Here is a 12,960-nt window from a genome sequence, read left to right on the forward strand (position 1 = left end):
TGGATAGGTGGTGAGCAAAGTACACTGGTAAAAGTACAGAAATTGTGCTTAAAGATTGGGATTAGGAGTATATCGACTCCTAGAACTGTGAGTGAACTTATTATCGTCTTAATTATCTAGAGTAGTTTTATACAACTATGTGGTTTTATGGAAAATGGGTTTAAATGGTAAATTGCTATGTTTTAAGAGAAATTGTGATTTTATAAAATGATTTTATAAATTTTCTGGAAAATCGAATATTGATTTTGAAAATAGAGTAATTTGAGACTGCCTGCTTGTGTTGTAAATTTATGGTTTTAAATTGAATGGCTTATGACAATATATGAGCATGAATGGCTAAACTGATTTTGGTGTTAGAATTATTTGCACTGAGTATTCAGCCTTGAGAGGCTAGGTTGCAGTAAATTGCCATGTCATGCTAGAATGAATTTATTGATTGGTGGATTATATATTAATTATTTACTGAAGAGGGGGTTCCGTGGACCAGCCTATTAGAGGGGCACGGTAAACTCCATTATATTATTACCTCGAACAGAGAGGCGCGTAGGGTATCTCCTAGGATAAAGCTTAGGGTTCACTTCACGCCAAACCACTACGTGAAGGGGAACTCAGCCAACGCCAAGGAACGGCTGTATTTTTCTCAAACTAAAATATATTTTAAGTGTATACAAAATTTTAACAGCCTTGGCGGACTCGGTTAGATGCCCTGCGCAAGGTATCACCGAGTATGAGTTTTGGCACGAGCCAAAGTTTTAAGAAATTCATAAGCCAAGTTGATTACTCGATTTTTATGGATTGATTTTATTTGGTTGAAATGAGTTAAAAGGTAATGAAATTACAGTATGATGATTTATTTTAATTGTCTCTATTTACTCCACTTTAGATAGTTTAGATGGTATCTGTTTACTCACTGGGATTTTATAATCTCACCACCCTCATTTCCTCACATTTTAGGCTCGGAGAATTCCATAGTTAGCTGACTTTGACAAGGACCTTCATTTGGACTCGAATCGGTAAAAGCTGTAGGTTTCCAACTTTCGATGCATTTTGGTTAAATGTGGGCCCATGTGTCACTGTAAAGAAATTTTATGCTTTGGTTATTTGCTTTATAGTATATATGAATATAATTATCTTTTACGCTATAAGAATTATGTACCAATAGTTTTATGAAAATTATTTTACAAGAAAATAGTTTATTTTATTGAATATTTTTATTATATTCAAATGGTCAAATTTTCATTTCAAATGAACGTTTTAGATACTTAATTTATTTTTAAATCATTAAATATATATTTTTTGCTTACCTACTACATTTTTAGCAAGTTTTGAGATTTTCAAAAAAGAAAAAATGAAATGACGAAAATGCCCATGTGAGCCAAAAAACAAAATGTTATGTTCTAATTTGGAAATGATTTGTAATCCCTTGAATTTTGATATTTGATAACTATTGCTCACCGGGGAAGTGCGAAAGCTGATACGAGAGCCTTGCGAGGTTTCGATCGACATTCAGGGTGAAGAATGTTTGTCGAGGCTTCGTGGCGGTTGTCACGGGCTCGATAGGGAGTTCCGGGTCGTGACAGCAAGCTACTGATCGATTTCTTCCAGGACAGCTTGATTGGGTCAACTGCTCATTGGTACGTACAATTGGATCGGAATCATATTGAGACCTAAAAAGATCTAGCAAGAGCTTTCATAGCCCAATACAAGCATGTGGTTGAATTAGCCCTTAATCTCTTGTCATTGCAAACTATGGAAAAGAACTAAAGTGAGAGGTTCAAGAAGTATGCCCAAAGATGGAGGTATACAACAGCGTAAGTTCAGCCACCTCTCACTGATAAGGAAATGACTATGTTGTTCATAAACACACTCGGAGCTCCATTCTATGAGCGCTTGATCAGCAATGCCATGAAAAACTTTACGGATTTGGTCTTATCTGGAGAAATAATGGAATGAGCTATCAAAAGTGAAAAAATTGAAGGGCATGAAGTTGCTAGCTTAAAAAAAAGGAGTATGCCTAAGAGAAAAGAAGGGGATGTGCAAGTAGTAGCCCACGACAGACAACAAACCCACAACTTTAGCCCATATCACCCGTACCCCCCATACTAACCCTTCTATGCGAACATAGGAAACATCGCACAAAACCCATATGTGTACCAACCTACCCCACAACCAACGTTTCAGACCAATGTTCTCCCACAAGCTCCACCACCAAGACCGGTAGCTTCAGCCAATAATTATGGTCATGGTCAAAAAAGACCTAAAATTACCTTAGAAAAACCTAAGTTTAATCCTATCCCAATCCGTTACACTACATTGTTGCCACAACTCATAGAAAATCGACTCTTTGCTCGAACCCCTTTAGAACCACTCTGACCTCCTTTTCTGAAATGGTATGACCCAAATGCGCATTGTGATTACCATTTTGGAATTCAAGGACACTCCATGAAGAATTGTACTGCATTAAAACATAAGGTCCAAGCACTCATTAAGGCAGGACTTTTAAATTTTGCTTAAAAAGACAATTCAAATGTTGATGGGAATCCCTTGCTTAACCATGGAAGGCCGACAGTGAATGTCATACATGAAGGGATGATTCGAAGGGTGAAAAAGAATATCGATGAGATTCAAACACCAATGGATAAAGTGTTTGAGGCATTGTTCAAAATGAATACCATCACTCCAGAACCAATAGACACAAAAGAATTGGGGCATGATCTCACTCATTCTTGCAAATTTCATATGGGGTTCATTAGACATTCTATTCAAAATTGCGATGGCTTTCGTTGTAAGTTGCAAGAGTTGATGGATTTGTTAGTAATTGAGTTTTGTGTAGAAGGCGAAGAGGATTTGGTTGGAACCATAAATGAAGATCCCCTGGCTGAAGTGGCATCAAGTTCATCTGATATGAACAAACCTAAACCTGTCACCATCTTTTATGAAAAAAACAAGGAGTTTGATGAATGATACATCCCCTACTGTTGATAGAAGTGGTATTACCATCGAAATTCCTAGCTTGTTCTCGTACAAAAGTGAGAAGGTTGTTCCTTGGAATTATGAATGTAATATCTTAGGTGTGATCCCCTTTACTTCCCAAGTATCTTCTGCAGATCTAACCGACGTGGGAGGTATAATGCGAAGTGGGTGATGTTATTCTCCTAAGATAGTAGAAAGGGTTGAAAAAAGAAAATCCAAACAGAGAGAAATCCAAAAGAAGCAAGTACCTTTCCTAAAGACCAAACTACCAAACCTATAGTTGCTCCAAACAATGAGGTTAAAAGGTCTGTCATGGAGAAAGAAGCAGGCAAATTTCTCAAATTTATCAAACACAATGAGTATAGTGTGGTGGAGCAATTAACAAGAATGCCTACTCTCATCTCGCTGATATCCTTGCTTTTGAATTCGGAAGCACACAAGAATGCACTACTCAAGGTCTTGAATCAAGCTTACATGGCTCATGATATATCGATAGAAAAGTTAGACCATATTGTGGGGAACATCACAGTGGGGAGCTTCATTGCCTTTAATGATGAGGAAATTTCATCGGGTGGCCGAGGAAATAACAAGGCTCTCCACATAACCATCAAATGCAAGGACCATGCCATACCCAGAGTGTTGATTGACAATGGTTTAGCCTTGAATGTCATGCCTCGTTCAACGTTAACAAGGTTGCCAATTGATATGACTCATATAAGATCCAGTCATATGATAGTCAGAGCATTTGATGGAACCAAACGGGAGGTGGTAGGTGATATAGAAATACTAGTGAAAATCGATCCCTACATGTTTGATGTCTAATTCTAAGTGATGGACATTACCCTATCTTATAGCTATCTATTAAGATGCCCGTGGATTCATATGGCGAGAGCTGTACCGTCTTCTCTACATCAAAACGTAAAATTCATAATTGAAGGCCAATTGATAAGCATCTCTGCAGAAGAAGACATACTAGCCATCCAATCCTCATCCGCTCCCTATGTAAAAGCGATAGAAAAAGTCCCTGAATGTTCATTCAGATTTTTTGAATTTGTTAATGCAACTTATGTGGGAGAAGAGGCAGTGATACCGACTCCTCGTTTGTTAGCTGTAACTAAAATGGAGGTTAAGCAGACAGTGGGAAAAGGATGCCATGCTAGTTTAGGGCTAAAGAAGAATTTACAAGGAATCAGTTGTCCTTTGATTCTGATTAAGAATAAAGAAAGGTTCGGTTTGGGGTACAAACCTACCAAAGAAGAGAAAAAAAATTGGCAGCCCAAAAGAAGATTAAAAGGATGGCTCAGCTTGAGGGAAAAGAAAAGAATTTGAGAAAAGGACAAGTCCGTACTTGTATGAGACTTTTCGCTTTGTAGGTTACATTCATCCCGAAGCTCCAACAAAGGTCAATCAGGTTTCATAGATGTTTGATGAGTTGTCAATCCATATGATCAAAGACGAAGAATCTAATGAGAAGGTCTCTGTGGTGTATCCAGTATTGCCAGGAGAGGAGCTAATCAATTGGACAGCCATGGAGTTACTTGTCATCTTTAAGTCTTTGAAAATGTAATGAACAATTTTACCTAAATGCCTATGCCCAAGGGCGTTAGGAGTAATTTCTTGTTTAAGTAGGGCTTTCTGTTACCTTAATCATCTACATAAATGACAGTGCATAATGTGTTTCATAATTCAGCAACCTTTTCACATATTTCCTTTTCATTTATTCTTTTAGCTAATAAATACTTGCCCATACACATGTCAAATTTTACCTATTTGCAAGTCTTTAAATAATGAACATGAAGACAATCTAGAGAATAATTTGAATTTTGATTTCGAGAAAGTTTTGAACGTTGATGAATTGAAAAATAAAGAGGAAGTGGATGACTATGACTTACCCCCTGATTTATCGAGATTGTTGGAACAAGAGGAAAAGGTGATTTTACCTCATCAGGAACTCACATAAATGGTTAACCTAGGAAATGGGGAAGAAAAGAAAGAGGTTAAGATTGGTACCTCACTATCATTTAGAGAACGATAGATGTTAGAAGAATTGCTTCGTGAGTATGTAGATGTGTTTGCTTGGTCATATCAAGACATGTCAAGTCTTAATATTGACATTGTGGTCCATAAGTTACCTTTGAAACCAGATTGCAAGCCGATTAAATAGAAATTGAGAAGGATAAAGCCAGATATGTTGCTGAATATTAAAGAAAAAGTAAAAGAGCAATTTGATGCTGGGTTCTTAGAGGTGGCCAGGTATCCTAAATGGGTAGCTAACATAGTCCTGGTTCTTAAGAAGGATGGAAAAGTTTAAATGTGCGTAGATTACAGGGATTTGAATAGAGCGAGTCCGAAGGATAGCTTCCCTTTGCCACATATCGATACTCTTGTGGACAATACAACAAAACATGCTTTATTCTCATTTATGGATGGTTTTTCTAGGTACAATCAGATTAAGATGGCACCCGAAGATATGGAAAAAACAACGTTCGTAACCATGTGGGGAACGTTTCGTTACAAAGTAATGCCATTTAGATTGAAGAATACAGGCGCCATCTACCAAAGGAAAATGGTAACTTTGTTCCATGATATGATGCATAAAAAGATAGAGGTATATGTGGATGACATGATTGCAAAATCTTGTATAGAAAGGGATCATACTGTTAATCTCAAGAAGTTGTTTGAGAGATTGTGAAAGTTTCAACTCAAGTTGAATCTTGCAAAATGTACTTTTAGTGTTACTTCTAGGAAATTGTTGGGGTTCGTAGTAAGTGAAAAAAGAATTAAAGTGGACCCAGATAAAATACGAGCTATTCAAGAGTTGCCACCTCTTGAAACGCAGAAAGAAGTGAGAGGATTTTTAGGGAGGTTGAATTACATTGCTCGATTTATATCCCAACTCACCTTCAAATGTGATCCAATTTTCAAACTGCTCCGAAAGTGAGACCCAAGAGAGTGGAATGAAGAATGTCAAATAGCTTTTGAAAAAATCAAAGAGTATCTCATAAATCCACCAGTGATGGTACCATTGACGATTGGAAAATCTCTTATTTTGTATTTGACTGTGAACAAAAATTCCATGGGGTGTGTATTGGGGCAACATGATGAATCAGAAAAGAAAGAACAAGCCATATTCTACTTGAGCAAGAAATTCATGGAGTATGAGTCCAAATACTCTAAGCTTGAAAAGATGTGTTGTGCGTTGCGTGGACTGCCCAGAGGCTCCGGCAATATATGTTGTATCATACAACATGGTTGGTGGCAAAATTAGATCCCATCAAGTATATTTTTGAGAAATCTTTCTTGTTTGGAAGAATAGCATGATGGCAAGTTCTACTGTCTGAATATGATATTGTTTATGTATCCCAAAAATTAATCAAAGGGAGCATCATCACTAATTTCCTTGCAGATCGAGCTATTGAGGATTATGAACTCGTAAGTTTCGATTTTCCAGGCGAAGATTTGATGGCCATCTTGCACATAAAAAATGAGGGTCCCAACAAACTTAATCCCTAGAAGATGTATTTTGATGGGGCATCCAATGCTTTGGGGCATGGAATTGAAGTAGTGTTGATTTCTCTAGACGAAAAGTATTATCTAGCCACGACAAAATTGAATTTCAACTGCACTAATAATATGGCAGAGTATGAGGCGTTGGTAATGGGATTACAAGCGACAATTGACATGAAGGTCGACACGATAGAGGTTTACAGAGATTTGACTTTAGTGATATGTTAAATGAGAGGTGAATGGAAAACTAGAGATTCTGAACTAGTTCCATATCAAAAGCTAGTTGTAGAATTAAGTAAACAATTGAAGAAAATTAGCTTCAATCATTTGCCTTGAGAAGAGAACCAAATTGCCGATGCTCTAGCCACTCAAGCAGTAATGTTCATAATAAATAACGGGGTGGACATACATCCTTTTAATTTGGGAATTCGGGGCGTTTTTGCACATTGTTTGAATGTTGAAGAAGAAGTTGATGGCAAACCATGGTACTATGATATCATGCAATACATTAAACACCAAGTGTATCTGGAGAAGGCCACAGAGAATGACAAGAGATTTCTCAAAAGGTTAGCAATGGGTTTTTACCTCAACGGGGAAATACTCTACAAAAGAAACCGGGAACAAATTCTCCTCAGATGTGTGGATACAGTCAAAGCTAATAATATAATGGAAAAAGTCCATGAGGGATCATGTGGAGCTCATGCCAATGGACATATGTTAGCCAGACAAATTATGAGAGTTGGATACTATTGGTTGACATTGGAAGCAGATTGTATAAACTTTGCTCGGAAGTGCCACAAATGCCAAATCCATGCTCCACCATCCCTGTTACACTTTTTCACAGCGCCTTGGCCTTTTTCAATATGGGTGATGGATGTGATTGGGCTCATTACTCCAAAAGCCTCAAATGGACATCGATTCATATTAGTGGCTATCGATTACTTCACGAAATGGGTAGAAGTGGCTTCCTATGCCAATGTAACACAGAAAGTCGTATGTAAGTTCATTAAGAAGGAAATAATATATAGGTATAGACTTCTAGAAAGAATTATTATCGACAATGCAAGTAATTTGAATGGTGTGATGGTAAAGAAGGTTTGTGATGAGTTCAAGATCAAACATCATATCTCAACAACTTACCGTCCAAAAATGAATGGAGCGATAGAAGTAGCCAACAAAAATATCAAAAGAATTGTCGAAAAGATGACTGAAGTTTATAAAGACTGGCATGAGAAACTTCCTTTTGCTTTGCATGCATATCGAACTTCTGTGTGTACCTCCACAAGGACAACCCCATATTCATTAGTATATGGAATGGAGGCGGTGCTACCCATTAAGGTGGAAATCCCATCCTTAAGAGTGTTTATGGAAACAGAATTAGAAGATGCTGAGTGGATTCGCTCTCGCTATGAATAATTGAATCTGATTGAGGAAAAAAGGCTTGCGGCTCTTTGTCATGGCCAAATGTACCATCGAAGGATAATGCAAGCATACGAGAAAAAAGTTCATCCCAAGCAATTTCGAGAAGGGGAAATGGTCCTCAAAAGGATACTCCCTAACCAAAATGATTCTCGTGGGAAATGGGCACCGAACTGAGAAGGACCATATGTGGGGAAAAAGGCTTTTTAAGGAGGAGCCTTAATTTTAACCAACATGGATGGAAGAGACTTGCCTAATCCGATAAATGCAGATGCGGTAAAGAAATACTATGCTTAAAAAAACAAAAAAAAAAGAGAGAAAAAATATATAAATAAAAAAGAGGGGGTTCGTGTTAAAAACTCGAAAAATGCAACTTGTACCCAAAAGGGGGGAGGTTTACGCTGAAAACCCAAAAAAGGCAGCTTGAGGCTAAAAATTAGAGAGTTATATTGAAATTTAAAGATGCCAGCCCAGATGGAGAACAAGACTGAGGTAAAAATACACTGTGAATGGAGCTCCACAATTTCGTAAAACAGAGGAAGTTATGAAGTCTGCAACCTACAGATTTGTTCAAGGCATCAATTGAGGACGATTCTTGAAGTCAGAAATCAGATTGCTTTCTATGAATTGTCTGAGTGTTCATTACTTAAAAGATCTAATGTTTGCCCTGTAAATTCTCTTTTCCTTGAATTATTTGAATTTTCATATATGAAATTCTTTTTCGCTTCTATATCTCAAGCCTTGCTATCCACTAGTACATAATCTAGCATGATGATTGTCATGGAAATGAATGATGACTGGTAAGGAAATGAACTAATTAAGCAAGAAATTACATTTGTTGTTTAATGAAAAACTTAAAGATGATGTAAAAAAGAAAATGGAACTTCAATATCAAAAAAAGGAAAAGAGAACAGAGGCGGTTAAGTGTCAAAAGAAGGCACGCCTCAAGAAAATCAAGAATGTCAGTCGATGAAGAGAGGTACAGATGAAGATGATTGAAAGCTGTAATGGAAAAATTGGATGAAGCAAGAGAAGGGTCAAGGAACCTTAATGAATTAGAAACATGAAAGCATTCTACAATGCACACATACCTAGCCATGCACATGATCATGTTTTGAGCTTCAAAAGCAGGAATTCACCCAACCTAAATTGTTGAGATTGTAAAACTTTAAGGAAAGGATTTGAGTTTTTCATTTTCAATCTTTAAATCGAACCTGTTGTGAGATAGGTGGAGCCTAGATTAAGTCTAGGAATTTCAATTTTTAAATCAAACTTGTTGTGAGATAGGTCGAGCCTAGATTAAGTCTAAAAATTTCAATTTTTAAATCGAACCCATTGTGAGATAGGTCGAGCCTAGATTAGGTCTAGGAATTTCAATTTTTAAATAGAACCTGTTGTGAGATAGGTCGAGCTTAGATTAAGTCTAGAAATTTCAATCGAACCTGTTGTGAGATAGGTCGACCCTAGATAAAGACTAGGAATTTCAATTTTTAAATTGAACCTGTTCTTAGATAGGTCGAGCCTAGATTATGTCTAGGAATTTCAATTTTTAAATCGAACTTGTTCTTAGATAAATCGAGCCTAGATTAAGTCTAAAAATTTCAATTTTTAAATATAACCTATTTTGAAATAGGTCGCGCCTAAATCAAACTTAGAAATTTCATTTTTTAGAACTTAGGTCAAGCTTAGGGATTTCATTGCTTCTAAATCAAACTTGTTTTGAGATAGGTCAAGCTTAGATCAAATTGCATATATCAAACTTGCCTCAAGATAAATTGAATACGGTATCTACGTCTTTGCACTGTTCTTGATTCTCAAGAATGTGCAAAGAGGGAAAACTGTAGACACCTTTCTTGATAAATAAAATAAAATAAATAAATTAAACCAAAATTAAAAAAAAAGCTAGAAGCACGCTTGGCCTCCATTGTCAATAAAATACAGAGCATTGAATGCTCCTCAGATGGCTGGGATTTTGGGTCATTTTCGGTGGATTTGTTTTTGACTTAAAGACTACCCATCCGAAATTCATGTTGAGAAGAGCATGATTGCCTTGGACAATTGGGTTCTATAAGAACCCTAAAAACTTTGGTTAAAGAGAGGCAAAGGGAAAAGTTTTTGGAGAAGCCGAAAAACAACCTAGAAAACCCAATCTTTCAAAAGAAACGATCTAGAAAACATTTCAAACAAAAACCAAGAAAACCTGATTTAAACAACCAAAAACACAAATCTTTCAAGCCAAAAATAAAAAAAACCAAAAATAAAAAAAAACTAAACTACCAGTAGGCTACCCTAGCCACAATCAAACAAAAGATACAAAAATTACAACAAAAAATGAAACCAGAAAAATATAAAAAAGAAATCAAAAGAAAAAGAAGAAGAGATAGATCTAAAAATGGTGATAGGGGGTCGGCAGTAGGGAAGGTGAAAAGGAGATGAGGCTTTTGGGAGTTTGATGGAGAGAGAGCGGATCGATGACTAGAAGTTTGAGAGAAGGAAAGAGAGAGAAGAGAAGCCGACTGGAGGATAAGAGAAGGAGAGAAGAAGAAAGAGAAAGAGAAAAGGAAAGAAAGAGAGAGAAATAAAGAAGCGATGGGGAGAGAAAGCCAAGGAAAGAAAAAAAGAGTGTAGGAGGGAAGACGCCTCCCAAAGGGAAAGGAAAAGAGAGAAAAAGAAGGAAAGGAAGAAAAAAAAGAAAGAAAAAAGAACAAAAAAAGGAAAAATGAGACAAAGAAAGTTAGCCAAGAAATAAGAAGGAAAAAGAAGAGAAGAAAAACTTGTGGGCTCTTGTGGATTGAGTTCATTTGGGCTTCATTTGGCTCAAAATTTTAGATAAGTTTAGATATTTTGTTATTTGGGTTTGCATGTTATTATTAGTATTAATTTTATTAGCATGCAATAAATATTTTTACAAGATTATATATATATTTATAAAATAATAAATAAGAGAAAATATATTTAAGAAATCAAAATAAACAAAAAAAATCAACCAATAATAATAATAATAAGTGAATGAGAAGGATAGAAGAAAAAAAAGAAAGAAAGAAATATTTATATTATAAATAGATTTAGATACTCATAAATATAACAAAAAAATACATGATGTAAATATAATTTTTATAAAAAATGAAATGATTATTTTGAGTGATCCGATGATGGAATTTCACTTAAAAGGATAAAGAGTTACCTCTTTTGGTAGATTTCTTAGGTGCAGAATTTGAAACGAATTTTCACCGAAGCATCGAGATAAATCCGAACTCTATAGTCCAATACTCATTAACTCAAATAATCATTGTTAAAAATAATATACATTAGAAAAAAATCATAAATAATAGTAAATATATGAATAAAGTAATAAATCACCTTAAATTATTAAACATTTGATTGCATGAATAACGAACCAACTAAGTTAATAAACACATTCATGTAGATATCATCATTTTATCCTATCATAGCATGCCACGATTATCTTGTTAATGGCCGGGAGTTTCGATGATGGGATTTCCTTAAAGAGCTTGTAGAGACGAGTTTTTCTCGAGAAATCCCTAGGTGAGGAAAATTTCGAGACTTCACGAAAGCGTGGGATGGTCTACGAATGATTTTCTAATAAAATATTACTGACTTCATCATTTAAAATTGCACAAATCATAACATCATTTTACTATTGCATCATGTGCATTCGTGAAACTGAATAAAAGACTCAATCAGCTAACATAATAAAGAATTAACTAATAAGCAAGGATTAAGGAAATATAGGAATAAAATAAATAGTAGGCTACAATAGGATAACTTAAGATTAAATGGTATCGTTCGTGGAACGGGCGCCACAAAGGTGTTAACCATTCTCTTTGCGTAACCGCACTCTCGAACCCATTTCTAAAAAATGTGGACCAATTCTAGTTCTTCCGATGGATATAAAATTAATTTAGGACTTCATCGATTAGAATCGGGTTAATAGGTGGCCAATCACACCTAGATAAAAAAGATTGGTGGTGACTCCTAGGTATTTTACTTTAGCTGATGTCTAGCAATCGGGGTTCTCGGACTCAGCACGTTACTACACAAAGTCAGACAGGAGAGAAGCAGGCGTCAATCACCAAAGCCAAGCAAGAGAGAACTAGACAAAATAAGGCATCAATCACCGCGTAACAGGGGAACTAGCAAAATTCCAACAAAGCCAAAGAACAACGAGAAATAAAAATCAACAAGCCAATCATCTATAGCCAACCATTCAATTACTCAAAATATTATCAAGAAAGTGCAAGGAAGTCTTGTTGGAGTTTCCTAATCTTAGAGTGTGAACAATTGACCAAGCATGGACTTTAGATTCCCAACACTACATGTGAAAAATGATATGTCTCAGACTCTAAGGTGCCTTAATAGGAGAAGCAATCCACTTAAGTGCCTTCAAGGACTCAGATTCAATCATCAAGTCATAAGAATTCACCCATGCAAAAGCAACAAACTGAAAGAAAGCCTATTTGACGATCATCAATTCAGCTTTGTTTGCATCCCCAACCATTATACATTATCATTGTCTTATCATCAAATTCAATATCACATCAATAAAAATATGTCATGTCCATACAATTAAATACTATGTAAGCATAGATAACAGAAAAATTTTAACACCGTTAATGATTGGACTGATATTGTTAGTTTTTGAATAGGATAAGAATTCAATTGTTACAAGTTATTGCATAAGGATTAAATTCACTTGTATAATTTGTCATTTTTTTCATATCTTGGATCCATTTGATAACCTAAAAATAACTATAAAAAAAAATTCTTTGCAAAACATTTTAATAAAAAATTTAATATTTTATGTTATTTGGATAAACTGTTGAAAATATTTTTTTTATTTGGATCATTTATAAAAAATATTTTCAACATTACCCATCTATATAAAATTTTTCTATTTTCAAAAATTTTTAATCATGACACTAAAAAAAATCAATATTCATCAATTATGCAAAACACCCAAAACCTAATTTTTAATAATAAAAATATTATATATAAATAATAAAATAATGAAAAACATACATATTGATAAAACAACATGAT

Source organism: Theobroma cacao, chromosome 9 (assembly GCF_053813885.1).
Source record: "Theobroma cacao isolate CCN51 chromosome 9, ASM5381388v1, whole genome shotgun sequence".
NCBI lineage: Eukaryota > Viridiplantae > Streptophyta > Magnoliopsida > Malvales > Malvaceae > Theobroma > Theobroma cacao.